This window comes from Chinchilla lanigera, unplaced genomic scaffold (assembly GCF_000276665.1).
Source record: "Chinchilla lanigera isolate Chin_1 unplaced genomic scaffold, ChiLan1.0 scaffold00075, whole genome shotgun sequence".
Classification (NCBI taxonomy): domain Eukaryota; kingdom Metazoa; phylum Chordata; class Mammalia; order Rodentia; family Chinchillidae; genus Chinchilla; species Chinchilla lanigera.
Genome location: NW_004955476.1, coordinates 9,639,802 through 9,653,000, shown reverse-complemented (window position 1 = coordinate 9,653,000; position 13,199 = coordinate 9,639,802).

Here is a 13,199-nt window from a genome sequence, read left to right as displayed (position 1 = left end):
TTACAGGCGTGCGCCGCCATGCCTGGCTCCGTGGGTCTTGATGATGACTGTTTTCCTGAGGCTTCACAAACCCTCCACAATTGTTCTAGACTTTCTGATGGAATTGCCTTACAGCGTATGGATAAAACTTCTTTACACTTGAACATCTTTACCTCTCTTCAATCTGGGGTCCTTTTCCCATTTACTTGTATTTCTCGTTTTCCAAAATGTAAACCCTTGCCGGGAAGGGCGCTGTCAGTGATTATCCGTCTGCGCACCTCCACGGCCAAGCCTGCCGCGCTGGGCGGAGAGCCGTAGACCGCGGTCTGTGGCTCTCATGACCCTGCCGTGCCTGTGGCTTCCTGAGGCCGTTCTCAGGCCGCAGGCTTCGGCTGCTTTGTTGCGCGATCACTGATGTATCTTCCTTCTAGGGACCTAAGGAGGATTCCAAGAATTCCAGTACAGTCGGATCACTGTCACCTGTGGTCTGCGAGACGCGGACTTGTGTGAACATTCACTGAGTCTGCTCCACCCATGGACCCGTTAGTAACCTGTTGGGAAGTCTCTCCTGAAGTTTTTACAAAGACTTCGATTCTCTTTTATCTTCATGAAGGTAGGATCATTACTCTTAGGTTGTATTGGAGTAAACTTCTTTCAGTAGTTTCTATGTATTTTAGTTTTTTAAATTTTTACTTATTTATTTATTTTTTAATGATAAAGAACGAGAGCACATTAACAAACGACAACACCCAAACAATAGAAGCAGTACAGAGTTTCAGACAAGGTGCTAGGAAATTAACAATAGTTATTGTATTACATATTGTTAGCTTCAAGTTGGTTACTCAGTTAAACAAATATAGGCATTTAATGTTGATCAAATAATTAAACATTAACTGTTCCTTTCAATAAAACAATAGAAGTGGGTGATAGAACGACTCAGTTATCCTCTGTGTGTGTGTGTGTGTGTGTGTGTGTGTGTGTGTGTATTTCTTCCCCTTCTTTCTTTTTCTCTTTTCCCTAATCCCAGTTGTTCCTTCCCTTTGAGCAGTTTCTTTCCCTTTCACAATGTCTATTATACCTTTCAGATTTTATTTACTTTTTCTCATTCCTACACTAGTGAGACAATATGATATTTATACATTTAGGTCTGATTTATTTCACTTACTAGTATGGACTCTAGTTGCATCCATTTATGTATGAAAGCTTCAAGTTTATCTTTCTTTATAGCTGAGTAATATTCCATTATGTAAAAATACATCTTTTTTATCCATTCCTCAGTGGATGGGCATTTTGTTTGCTTCAACGATTTAGCTATTACAAACACATGGGTACACATATATCACTGTCTATAGTTCTTCTGGAAAAATACCCAAAAGGGAAATAGCTGGGTTGAATGGGACCTCTAGTCCTAGTTTACTGGGGAATCTCCAGACTGATTTCCACAGGGGTTGCACCAGTCTACACTCCCGCAAACAGTGGTGAAGAGTTCCTTTTTCCCCACAGCCTCACCAGCATTTATTATGGGTTGATTTCTTGATGATAGCCATTCTCTCTGGGGTGAGATGAAATTGCAGTGTTGTTTTAATTTGTATTTCTCAAATGACTAATGATGTTGAATATTTTTTCATGCATTTACTTGCTATTTGTATTTCTTCATCTGAGAAGTGAGTATTCATCTCAGATGCCCATGTTTGGATTGGGTCTTTAAATTTGGGGGGTCTGATTTTTTTTAGTTCTTCATGATAAAAGCCTTACAGAAAATATGTATAGATGGTCTTTACCTCAATCTGTTCCAAGCCATCTATGACAAACCAACAGCCAACATCATACTAAATGGACAAAAACTGAAAGTTTTCACTTTAAAATCAGGAACAAGGATGCCCACTATCACCACTCCTATTCAACATAGTTCTGGAAACATTAGCCAGAACAATTAGACAAGAGAGAGATATAAAAGGAATAAGGATAGGGAAGGAAGAAGTGAAATTATCATTATTTGCAGAGGACATGATACTCTATATGGAAGACCCCAAAACTCCACCAAGAGACTTTGAGAATTAATCAACAAATTCAATAGCATAGCTGGATACAAAGTCAACACTCAAAAATCAATAGCATTCTTATACACAAACAGCAAAAACACTGAGAGAGAAATTAAGGAAACCATACCTTTCACAACAGCATCCAAAAAATTGAAATAATTAGGAATCAATCTAACAAAAGAAGTGAAAGATTTTTACAGTGAAAACTACAGTACTCTGAAAAAGGATATAGAAGAAGATTTCAGAAAATAGAAAGGTATTCATTGCTTATGGATAGCAAGAACCAACATTGTGAAAACGGCCATACTTCCAAAATTGTTGTACAGATTCAAAGCAATCCTAATTAAAATACCATTAGTATACCTCACAGATCTACAGAAAACATTTGTAAAATTCATCTGAAACCAGAAGAGTCCCAGAATAGCAAAATCAATCCTGGGCAACAAAGACAAGTCAGGTGGAATCACAATCACTGACTTGAAATTATACTACAAGGCTACTGTGATAAAATCAGCATGGTACTGGCAAAAACAAAACAAAACAAAACAAAACAAAACAAAACAAAACAAAACAAAACAGACCTGAGGATTAATGGAACAGACTGGAAGATGCAGCCACAACTACAAAGACACTCAGCCAACTTATTTTTGACAAAGGGGCCAAACAAGTTCACTGCAAGAAAGATAGCCTCTTTAATAAATGGTGCTGGAAATTCTGGCTCACCACATGGTGAAGACTGAATCTAGACCCTTGTCTATGACCGTGCACCAAACTCAAATCAAAATGGATCAAAGATTTGAATATTAAAACAGAAACACTAAATCTATTGGAAGAGAAAGTGGGTAAAAATCTTGAAGACATAGGGGTAGGCAGAGAGTTCATGGACAAAAACCAAACTGCACAGGAAATACTTCAAAGAATCAACAACTGGGATCTCATCTTACTGAAAAGTTTTTGCACATCTAGAGAAATCACCAACAGAGTAAAAAGAAAAACCAAAAATTGTGAAAAAATTGTAGCCGACTGACCCTCCTTCTTATGTGTTTTAAATGAAATCCTTGTTCTTTCCCCTTTTCCTTATGTGTCTCTCTGTTTTCTGGTGTGTATGTGTCTTATTCCATAGTCTGTGCATTGTAACACCAAAAATTTTAGTTTGACTCTAATGACTTGTCTCTGATCCCAGAATTTCTCTGTAGAATATGTTGTAATAAGTATATTTGCCAATGAAAGTAAATGGCCTGATTGTTACTATTATAGAACAGTTTCTTTTAAAGCTGTCCATGGAAAGGGACACTACTCCATAAAGATTAGTTCTCTTTCTCCTAAGAGAGAACGAATAGTAAACAAAAATATATAAAATGTTAATTGTAGAAGGTTCTTTTTCGTGAAACAAACACAGAGAAAAAAAAATCTCAAAAGGGAACCCTCTATTGTAATTGTTGTAACTATTAAGACTTTGTTAGTTTGTCATATTTAAAATATAGACCTTTAACTGACATATATGTTACATCCTAAAGAAAATATATAAATGTAAAATGTTAACATTTGCATTTCAAGTGTGGCATACTCACATTAAGTAACTCTGACCTCTCTTTGAACTAGGTGTGTGTGTTCCAGGTATTATTATGAATCCTGCTTTTTAGCTTAAAAAAGATTAGTTACCTTTTTGAGATTTGTATTTTTGTGATGTACATGTGTCAGAAGAATTTTTTTTTTTTTTTGGTACTGGGAATTGAACACAGGACCTTGCACTTGCCAGGTGGGGGCTTGTGCCACTGAGCTGTATGCGCAGACCCTACCAGTAGAATTTTGAGTCATTTTATTAGCTTGCTTTTGAATATTATTTACACTAGTGAGGGCTTTATACACTTTGTTTACTAACTATTGTGTACTTGATTACATAACTTTTACTATTACATTATCCCATCTGAATCTAAAATTAATTTGTGCCTCATATAAAAATATTTTTGTTGAACTTTTTAGAATAGCAATATAAAGTACAATAATGTAAAATAATAGAAGTGTTAGTTATTAGCACAATTATATAATGGTATTGTTAAAGGTCATTACTTCCAGTCTTTAAAAAATTTATCAGTTTCATGTATTATACTTTCTAAAATTAGCTCTCAGAAAGTACTTTAAGTTGTTGTACAGTTCTTCAAAGTCTGCAAAAATGTGTCATACACACTCAATCTTTATGTATCATTGCAGACCAGTAGACTTAGTTATGGTTAATGCTCAATCTTTCTCTAAGTAACTTTTAGATGCATGTATGCCAGCCCGATAATTTGACACAATTACTAAATATCAAATATTTTAGACGCACAAGAAACCGAGTGCACAAAACACTTGTGTTTTCAAAGATGAGTAGCTTTGTTGAGGGGAAACGCGAGATTCAGACAATGGAGGCCCGGTTCCTTGCTACTTGTCTAAATGGAGTCGTTTAAATAACTGAATTGTGCGTGCTGACCTGTTCCACCAGTGTGCGACTGGGGGTGTCGGGAAAAAGATGTGCATGGCGGTGTGAGTGGAAAGAGGCATAAAGCCTACTGGAAAACTACCAACGTCCCCTGCAAATGCGCCCTATTCAGAATCAGTAAGCGTATGATGAGTGAAGTGGTTTTGAATATCGCCTTTAGATTCCATGCTGTTAGAAGGCCAGCCCTGAACATGGCAACTCTTATTCCACACACAGTACCTCTTCACTCTCAATTTAACCCCAAAATCTGATGAACCCATTACTCCATACTTGATTTCATGGGACAAGGAGTAGATATAGTTACAAATGATCAATCACAAGCCGTGAGCCAAAGCAGCAAGGCATTAACAATTCACACCGTCTCGGTCCGCTTGCTCCAGCGCAAGATGTGCCAGCATATTTAATGCACAGCTACTTGGTTCAGCGAGGAGAAGACGCGGCTCAGGCTGCCGTTTCACAGCGGAGGGGCCTTTCTGGGACCTCACACTGCCGGAGTCCTGGTGTCAACCTGCACATACCGGCAGTGAACAGTCCCGTGTCCCTTCAAGGTCACGGTGCCGGACTTCAATCTGACCCAGGCGCAGGCAGTAGGACCGAGCATTCTCCCCTGCACTGCACCCTTCTTCTGTTTGATCTGATCACAGCAATCAGTGTCTCCGGCAGCACCAGGCCAGCACTGTGGACCCCACAGGCAATGTGCCGTCAGTTTAATGGGATCACTGAAAAACCCCACGCAGCTGTGAGCGGTCGCCCTAAGTGCAGCCATCCTGTGCCTGTCATTTTGTTCAGCAGAGGACAAATCCAAATTTGGGTAGGCATCGGTATTTAAGAAAACAACTACTAAGTCTTCTCTCATAAGTACCTTAGGGACGATGAGATTTGACATGCAGCATGTAAACAAAAGTACACAGCAGCTGTTGGCTGTTTGGTCTGAACCAAAACACTCCTAGAGGTGGAGCCACACGGGAGGGGGCGCTGTCTCCCCCAGACCTGGCCTGTGCGTGGCGTGTGCTGGTGATGGGGGGCTGGACGCCTCAAGGCCAGCGCCGGCTACGGGCTGGGAAACGCTCACACTCAGTATCACTGAAGAACTCACTTGGTGTTGTCTGAAAAAGACTTTGCTGGTCAACCTCACTTTTTGTTTTTTGAGATTGGATCTTGCTGTGTAGTTCAGGCTGGCCTCAAACTCACAGTGATCCTCCTGCCTCAGCCTCCCAAGTGCTGGGATCACAGGGGTGCAGCACAACGCCCAGCTAGCATTACTTTTAAAAATAAATTCCGTTTGACATGGTGGGAGATCCCCAAATGTCTCCTGGCATCTTTCTTAACAGCGGGTGTTTCTGAGGCTGAGACCCCCAGCTGCTGGCCCGAAGCACACAGAAGTCTCTTGATTACTAACTCTGCTACACGCAGAGCTTTCCTTCATGGTTTCATGTACTCTGCCTGGAATGTGAATATTACATATTCACATTGTGAATATAACATTGTATTAATTGTGGCTCTACATGTTTAATTGGCATGAATTTTACTTTTTAACTGGAAGCAGGTTGTAAGAGCCTTTGACTGTCTCCTGTCTTCAGAAATATAGTAATAAGATATCCTGCTCTGTTTAGCTCTTCGTGGTAGGTTCAATATGCAAAGAGTGTGTGGAAGACGTTGGTGTTGCCCCTGGAGACAGATGTCATTCCCTATGTAGAGGTTTTGAGAGGCTTTCAGTCTGTATCTCCTCCCTGAGTCCCAAGAGCTTTTTGGTTTCTCACGAGAGGGGTTTCTGGGTCCCTGTTGAAGCTTTTTCTCAGTGACCTCATTTTTTGGACCGAAGGGTCTTTTGAAAGCTGAACAGGTTATGTTCATATACAGTGTTTGAATTCACTGTATTTGGAGTCGTTGGGAAATCTTAAGTCCTTTACACCTTATTTAAAATGTTATTTTGACCTTAATCTAATATTATTGCTCTGCTTTTAAAATTTCACTTCCCTGCAGAAGCATGATTTCTGACAGAGTAGGATAAAGCCCTTACAGGCAGGTTTTCCAAGGACTTTTAAGACTACTTACCTCCGGTCTCCGCCTATCTAATTAAAGCTTATTCCAGCTCTCCTGGCTGTTCTTTTTCTTTTTTCTCCGTAGTCTTCAAAATAATGTTGTGAGGAAAATTATAGCAACTGAGCATACACTAAATGCGCTTGGAAATTCCAGGGTATTCACATTTATTTTACAAATTTAGAGTAAATTAATATTCGGTTATGGAAAGTCAGGTTCTGAGTGGTTCTATCTAGCTGTCCCCATGGTCTTAAAACCTATCCCAAAGCTGAACGCGGTAGACCTGAAGGCTCTTTACGTGCCCAGTGGCCTTTACTAAGCACTACTTTTACAAAACTAAAAAAGGGCATGACTTAGTGTGCTCATTCATCTGATTGGATCATTCCATAATGTGTTACAACGTTTTGTACCTCATAAACATACACAATTATTATTTGTCAAATAAAAAGAACATAGATACATAAAGCCAAATACTACAACTTCCAAGGGGCTTGGGATTTACTGGAGGAAAGAAGTGGGAAGGGAGACGATAAAGACTCATAAAAATCAATGAGGGAAAAATAGGGGAAGAAGAAATAAAAGTACAAAAAGTGCTATAGGAATCACGGGGGCAGCTGAAGCTCCTGAGGATCATGGTTTCCTGCAGAGGGGGTAGCATTTGATGTCACCCTTGAAGGACAAGGATCTGCGGCCTCGCAACTGGAAACTGAGGCAACGGAACAGCCCGAGCGAGAAAGGCTTCCTCGCTGGCTACACAGCGGACCTCACTTCCCCTTCGGCCGTTTGATCTACTTACCCATGGTGTGTTAGCCCTGTCCAGGAAGTTCTATTCTGCTCATGCTCTATTTCCCCATCATCCTCAATTCTCATTCCAAACCCACTGAAATTTTAGATCAATTTTCCGTGTACCCTCTACACATCACCTGAGACTCATCAAAACGGGTAAGAAGCCTTTATTCACGGAAATTTTCGCCTTTCCCGGGGCAGAGATGATCCCATTGGACCGAAGCATGCGTACTGATCCATGTAAGGGATGGCTGACTTCAAACCATTTATCTAATCTAAGATGTGGAGGGCTTGCTTAATGAGAAGACTGAAAATACAGAAAAGCAAGGTTCTTTTCGCAACTAAGAGGAGAAAAAGGCGGACTGCAGTGACGCGCTCACGTCTGGGGACAAGCGCCTCCGTGTAGTTAGACTCACAGACCCGTGGAGACAGGCGACACTTCTGGGGGTGGCTGGAAGGGAGATGCGGCTGGCTTGGAAGGACACGGGAAAGGGCACCCGGAGTCCTCCCTCAGAAAGACACAGCTTCCTCGCCCAGTGCCACCACGGGTGTGGCCAGCTCCCGGCCGCTCTGCGCTTCTGCTCTGTCCAAGGCGGGAGCACATCCGTGATCCTTTCTAGGTCTTGCCCTAATTTCTTGCACATATTTATATAACAGTCTTTAACAGAATGGAGTTTTACTTTAGAAAAAGAGAGGCGGACAGCTCTACACTGGAGAAGATAACCTTGGTCAGGAGCTCTTATCTGCTAAATGAAATTAGGAATAGCCAGTAAAATTTAAATAATTCACACCCCTGTTAAAATTGATGGCTGGGGTTGAAAAGTCAAGCAACTTCTTTTTAAAAATATCACTGATTCACTTCACTTTTAAAACTACGTTTTAGGGCAAGGCTCTTTTTCTTTTTAATAATGGAGACTGCTTTAGTTCTAATTGCTTAATGCATGTTATTTTTCAACATAGCATCTGAAGGCTGGTTTCTACTTCCTTCCCAAGTATTTAGGCATATCATTTTCTTCTGTTTTCTGTACCTTCCTACTTAGGGGAAACATTGTTTGTGGAGTGTGCTTTGTCCTCCTTTTCAAGAAGATCATCAAAGTTACTAGTTTGCAGTTTCCCCAAAGAAAGCGCTTCCTAATCCCCAGTTCAGAGGCTAACCTTTATTAGTGCTCTCGTGGGCATAATGAGGGGCTGCTTCCAGCAGGGAGGTTCTGGAATACTGAACAGATTATTCAACAAGTTCAGAGCAGATTCTGAAGTCCCTTATAAAACCGGCTAGTGAATACTGCTTTCTTTGCTTTACTATTTCTGGTTTCCATAGTATTCCTAATTATACACCCCGTGCAGACAGGGTCTCTTTCCCACCTAGTCTGCATCCTGACGCTGCTTACATTGTGGTAGCATTTCAATTTTTTCCAAGTTGCACGTTTTTCTTAAGTGCTTATGGAGAGCGCAGACTCCGAAAAAAGAAGAGCTTTGTGTTAGAAAATTTATGAGTGATTTTTTTGTTCGTTTTTGAATTTGTCAGGCTGACATAGCGAGTCAGAAAGTTACTTGTGAGTAGCACAGAGGGGGCACACTGGCGAATCTGATAGCAGTTACTCGTGTTTAAATTCAAGATGACTAGGGTGTACATCTTTTAAGTTTATCGCTTAATTTATTTAACTTTATTTCAATTTAATATCTGTTTTTGTAGGGCTTTTCAATGTTCAGAAAGTGTAGTAGGTTAAATGCATATAGCAATTAAAAGTGTCTGAAGTCAAATCTAACACAGAGTCATACATGAATGTTGTGACAGAACCGGACGTGCTGGTGATTATTATGCTACGACTTTAGGAGAAATTATAACCAAGATGGATTTTAGTGATTGTTTGTTTGAAAGACTGAAGAATTCTAATTCTGAAAATAAGTTCTTTCTCTCTTAGTTTTTACTTGCTTTGTATGATATGATCACATTTTTTTTTTTTTAAAGTTTGAGGCACTTGTTAGGGTACAACTTACCGAGAAAAACCAGTTGCTCTAAGGGTATGAAACTGAGATTGGTAGGTGAGTGTCAGGAATTAGTTTCTCAAACTGGGTGTGAGGCTCATGCATACACTGGAGAAGGCTCCTAAATAGTCACTGGGCTGTTATTTCAGCTTTATTTATATTTTAATAGTAGAAAAGTCCTAAAAAACCTATTGTCAACATTCTCTAAAGTGCGGAATATATTAGGCAGACTTTAAATTGTGCTTTGGCAGAGAATTGTAGAACTTGGTGCCACCCAGCATATAACTTTGTAACTAAGAGCAAAATTCAGCAGAATACCAGTAGCCAAGGCATCTGCATAACTCAGCTTCTCAGCGGCCCTGCTGAACCTAATTGTAATTCAATTTCCACATTGCTACGCTAGGCCTCTCTGCATAAAATATGCAACATATAACATAACCAACGCATAGGCCCATTTCTTCACGGGTATCTGCTTAATTCCTTTTTCTAATAGAAATGTGTACAGGAATAAGGAAGCTAAGATATGTAGCTATTTGATATGTTTATATTTGGGTCACGTGCATATGCTTTGTGAAGGCCCTGTGGCAAAAAGCGATATCCTTTATTTTTCCCAAGTGTGCCCAAGATTTTATTATTTCTTTATTTCTGGCTTTTCAGATGAAAATTAAATCTTGAAAAATGTGAGCTAGCTGCCATGTTATTTGACTATTTTACACTAGAAAGACTTCATAAGCTAATCGTGTGAAAGAAGTGTATAAACACGTCTGTCAAGTCCATGTGGATGCTGTATTACAGGCCCGCAAGTAAATACCTTTTACATGTTTACCAAATGTATTCGGGAAGGGCTTTCCTAAATCCACCACTCATCCATATCCCAGAAACTTAAAAACAAGAGGGTACGGTAAGACGCTTGCTTAAGACGGCCCTTTTATTTTTAAACAGTCACCAGCCTATTTTCTGAGCGACTGAAGTACCGGCAGGAGAAGCACGGAGGATGGCTGAGGGAGGTGTGGATGAGGTTTTATGAATAATGTCCAGATGTGATGTTTTTGGTAGACAGACGCCGCTACAGGAAGCTCCATCCAGAAACAACATGGATCTTACAATTTTATCAGGACAATGCGAGAAGATTTCAGCAAGGCTGGTTCCAACTCATCTGTGATAAATGAGAAGATAAGGCAATCAGTGCACGCCATGACACTCCGTGCAGCTAGTTAGACGCACTTCAGAACTACTCAGGTGTGCGCACAAAGCTTCGGAGTCTTGCTTGCGCGGGGGTGTCTCAGTATAAATACATCCTTCATGGTGGCCACTCATAATGCAGGCATTGCCTCCCTAAGACTTAACCCAGGTCAGACATAAATAATAGATGCTAAGAGTGAGCTCTGGGGTTGGGGCTGTGCGGTCCAGGCAGTGTGTTTCGGGTGGGTCACAAGAGTTCTTCCTCTCCTTGCTTTTCTTGCACGGCTCCTCTGCTTGAAAAGCGCCCGCACAATCCATCACACCTTTGCGGGGACCACTTTGGGTGTCCAAGGGAGAGGGTCTCGGCCTCTCAGGAGCTCAGATGTGCATTCAAGGAGTTCTTTTGGCCTCACACCAACGATTAAAGCCTACAAAAAAGTACTATGCACAGGTGAGTCACTCTTTCCAGGCTGCTTTACCGTGTGTCCTTGAAATGTCCTTGATTGCTTAGGGACAGTGACTGGCACTGTGTCACAGGGAGCTGCGACCTGTGTTTTGCGATCTCAGGGCCGGTTGGGGAGCAGGCGCTGCCGCTGTAACCTCGAGCCAACAATGAGGCTGATTGTGTCTGTCTTGTGGTGTGGGGTCCTGCGTCTCCTCTTTGCTTGCTTGGGACTCTGCAGAGCGCAGGCGGCCCCGCTGTGGGGTTCTGCAGACAGTTACCCCAAATAAGACGGGCAGCTCCCCGGCCGTTTGCGGGTGTAGCCTCTTATTTTTTTCCCCCTTTCAGTCTAAAATCAGATCACAGTTGCAGAAGCTGGGCTAAAATAAAACCAATCATGTTCTGAGACGTGAAACTGTGAATTAATGTCACATCAAGAGTAGCTTACTTTCTTTACGCTATGCTTATTGACTTGTGTGTTTCAGGAGCAAAATATAGAAGTAGAATTTATGTATTTGAGCCAGGTTAAACCAGACTATGTCTTTTAATGTCTACGTATCCACTCCATAGTTCGTGTGTGTGTGTGTGTGTGTGTGTGTGCGCGTGTATAAGGAATTTTGCATTTTTATAGTAGTTTACATGGACTCTTACTTTAAGTAGGACCACGTTGTGAAGCAGAATAATCGATGCCCTTTGTAAAATAAAAAATGGAGTTCCCACATTGCTGAAATCCTCTTGGCACTTGGTTTTAAGAGAGAAACACAAATTTCTACTACATTCAATAAGGACGAGGTTTACATTTTGAAGAGGGAGGTTCCAGTATAGAACGGGTCTCATTATCTCCGGCCACGGGCTGCTGAAAAATGAATATTTTGAAAGCACTAGGCTATTCTGTCTGCAGCGAGGAAGGGGCGGGAGGCGGCGCGCAACGTGGGCGTCGGCGTTGACACAGCACCTCCTGCCGGCGGCTTCGGGGAAGTGCAGCTCCCCATGCCCGGAGGAGCGTGGAGCTGAATAAAACACCTTCCCACGAGAAACTTTCCTGTCCCAAGTGTGCTTGGCTTGCCCTTCGATTAATTTCAGAAACAGGGTTAGTAACTGCCATAGGTGAGGCCATTGCTATCAATAAGTATAAAAAATTACAAGCCAGACTTCCTTTAATGCTCACTATTAACCTACTATATTCAAAGCGAGTGTAAAATATTTTGTTATATTTAAATTACTGCAATGGAAATATTATTTAAGCTTGAAAATATGATGAGAAATTAAGGATGTACAGTATAAGTGATTGCGGTGTTGTCATTCATTTGACAGTCTGTGGTTCGATTCCACTTACTGGAAGGTTTCAAATTACTTAAAGAAAACGTGAGACCATTTTTCCAGTGTAAGAAACGCATTGTTTAAAGCACATCTAAAGCCCAACACTTTCTAATTTTTCTTGAAAGAGAGTGGTAGAGGTGAGAAGCATCTCAGAAAGTAACGGTCTGTTTTTTTTCTGCTATTTTAAACATTTTAAATTTAAATTGGTATAAACAGCTGTTCTAGATTTGAAAGAGTTCTGCCTTGAGAGTTTCTGTTTTGACTTAAAGAATCTCTTTATGACTCAAAATTGATGAAATAACCATTTTATTAATGTAAGTGTGAACCAAATTTAACATGGTTAGCATATCCAAAGTTGTCTATTTGGCCAACCTGTAAGAATTTCAACATTATGCTGTGTTAAAGAATACGTAGAAAGTTAGTCTCTTGCTATTTCTAACTGAAAGCTTTTACCTTTCAATTAAGTTGTAACAATCTGAAGTGCTGTAAAATGATACTTGTTTAAGTTTTAGTTTAAACTATAAAAATGAAAAAAAGCAATAAAAATCTGCCCATTAAACATTTCCAGCAAATTTTTCTTTCTTTAGACTGGCTTTCTCGTTTGTATTCGTGCCTCTGTCCCATGACTTGTTATACCATGACTTAGGCTAGAATTATTTGCAGTGTTTACAAACGTCATTGTGGTGGTGTCATTATCAGCCATGAGTGAGTGGTTAAATGTTAAACCTGGCAATGTCTTCATTTATAAGTGGGATTTCTTAGCAAACAGCCTTCTTCGCATTAATGAACTTTATTTCAACTGCATTTACTTCATTTGACCTTTGCGAGAGACTTTTGTATTTAGGTTCTCGTAAGATCCTGTTGAGGAATGATCAGATAGGTGAAATGGAGATGGATGAAGGCTTCTATTTCCCTAACAAACCCACGTTTATAAAATATAGCA